The sequence below is a fragment of the Octopus bimaculoides genome, chromosome 19 (genome assembly GCF_001194135.2).
Source record: "Octopus bimaculoides isolate UCB-OBI-ISO-001 chromosome 19, ASM119413v2, whole genome shotgun sequence".
NCBI classification, from domain to species: domain Eukaryota; kingdom Metazoa; phylum Mollusca; class Cephalopoda; order Octopoda; family Octopodidae; genus Octopus; species Octopus bimaculoides.
Window position 1 is genome coordinate 44,891,313 of NC_068999.1, and position 2,500 is coordinate 44,893,812.

The window sequence follows — 2,500 nt, forward strand, 5'->3', positions numbered from 1 at the left end:
AAGATGTGTATATATATATATATATATATATGTACGTATAAATGTGTATATATGTGTGTGTATATGTATATATGTGTGTATTTGTGCATGCGTGTATATATATATATATATATATATATAAGCATTGTTACAGATATCTATATTTAGAAGTGGTAACAAATCATGTTATATGTATTATTATATTAGCAACTTTTTTTTTTCATTTCTTTCTTTATTGCTTTTCTTTTTTATTTGTTTATATTCTTATATTATTTTTGTATGTTAGGGCAATAATAATTTATACCACAGTAATAACGCCTAACACGATATCTGTGTTTATATCCCACTATGGGAGGCAACGATATCAGCTAAAAGACACAATGGACGATCGAGGAAGAAGCGTTGTGCTGTTTGTTTGTTTTTTGTTTTTCACACAGGCAAACTTACACAAGTATTGCGCAGTCAGGAGGCCTCACATATACACCGTGTGTGTGTGTGTGTGTGTGTGTGTTATGGAGGACGTGTGAAGGAATGAATGCTCATTATAATAAAGTTTTGTGTTGACACGTCCTTTAAGCATACATGCTCGGCCATTTTTATTTGTCGTTCTTATTTTAGCGATCATCATTAATGTTTGTGTAACTATTTCTATCAGACAAACGTCCAACTGTAAACATTATATGTACTTATTTGTGAGTAGAATGTATGAAATTTGAGTGTGTGTGTTTGTGTGTGTGTGTCTTACGTCTTTATTCTTGTTTAGATGTGTGTGTGTGTGTGTGTGTGTTAGTTTATGTTTGTGATGCGGTGAGTTCGTTCGGTTATCATGTTTTTGGGAAGTTTTAGTCTTGCAATGTATGTAAACATCTCCGTATATGGTGCGTGTATATATGACTGTGCGTATATATATATATGTGTGTGTGTGTGTGTGTGTGTAGAAGTATTTGTGGGACGATATACATGTGTGTGTGATATAATATGATTTTGTATGTATTCGGTTGATGATAGTGTATATATATTGTTTTGTGTGTATATGTGTTTTCTAGCAAAATCTATCCGTTTGTTGATATGCATAGCAAGTCTATATATTCGCATATATATATATACATGTGTGTGTGTGTGTGTGTGTGTGTGTGTGTGTGTGCATGTGCATGTATATATATATATATATATATATATAGATATAGATATAGATATTGGTAGATAGATCGATAGATACTTAGATTAAAGTGCTGTCTTAGGGAATGGATAAACTCTGCTGCCGCCCGGGGCTTTCACAGATCTTGGGACCCGATTCTGGTCTATGTATGCTGTAGCTTTTCATTAAAAAAATAAGGGTAGAGTACATTGATTTTTCCCGGGCCTTTTTAATAATGTTAAGAATTCTGTCTATATTACCTTCATGGTCGTATGTGTGATAAAGTGGTGTATGTATTTGGGCGCGCATATGTGTGTGTGTGTACATATGTCTACTTTTATCTATATTCGTTTCAAAGATGTATGGTTATGATTATATATATATATATATATGCATATGCATGCGTGTGTATATTTGTCTGGTTTTGTATATATGCATGTGTAATATTCGGTTGATGGCCGTGTGTGATGGCGTATGTGAAATGGAAATATTTGCGTGTTTCTGAGTAGATGTTTACATATATATATGTATATGCTCGTATGTATATATATGTATGTATATGCGGACGGACGGACGTATGTATGTATTATGTATGTATGTATGTATGTATGTACGTATGCGCTTACCTTCTATGTGTTGAGTGTTCTGTGTGGGATCGTATGAATGCCACACAAGTGTATATATGTGTGAGCATGTATAAATCACTCCGAGTATTTATACATATGCGTGTTCAAGCATGCGCACAGATGTATTTGAAAAGACTTCAGTGACAATATCGGCCATTTTTTTTTCCCCTTTTTTTTGTTTTTCGCCTGTGTTTGTCATCACTTCGTGTTTACTTCTTACATCCCTTGTTTATACGCATTGAATCTATATAATTGTATCTGTTAATGTATGCTCTGTACACAACGATTATCTTACACTACAAACACATAAACGTACAAATATACACACACACGTTTACAACGATGCGACAGGACAAACGCCCATCGGTAAATATATATATATATATATATATATATATATATATATTAAGAAGGCATTGGGCACAAAGCGAGATGGACAAGTGTTAAACGTGTATAAGTGATACACATTATGTGTGTGCGCACACGCATTGTCCACATGCTTGTGTAATTGTTTTGGTAACTTATTCTAGAGCAATCCGGAGAATTAGCATTATGACCGGCTTATATAGCTGTTATTCGCATAATTTGAAAGCAATCTAATAAGACTAACGCATGAAACACCCGGAAGTTGAGTCACTTTGTAACTTCTGCCGATTAATTCTAAAACATATACTCATGCTTTGAGCTCTATTTTCTTCTTTGTATCACCAAACCTATATATATATATACACACAACCACAGATTTTGGAAAATTTTG

At 33.4% G+C, this 2,500-nt stretch overlaps 2 long non-coding RNA genes across 2 annotated transcripts in view; one reads left to right on the forward strand and one right to left on the reverse strand.

The window, feature by feature from the left end:
- The window catches only part of LOC128250082 (uncharacterized), a 105,105-nt gene that overhangs the window by 38,137 nt on the left and 64,468 nt on the right, over positions 1 to 2,500 (forward strand). The window lies entirely within an intron of this gene.
- LOC128250083 (uncharacterized) overlaps positions 2,486 to 2,500 on the reverse strand; it is a 62,083-nt gene continuing 62,068 nt past the window's right edge. Inside the window, exon 2 of the long non-coding RNA XR_008266206.1 lies at positions 2,486 to 2,500. This exon is cut by the window's right edge and continues 1,859 nt beyond it. This is a non-coding gene — a long non-coding RNA (uncharacterized LOC128250083).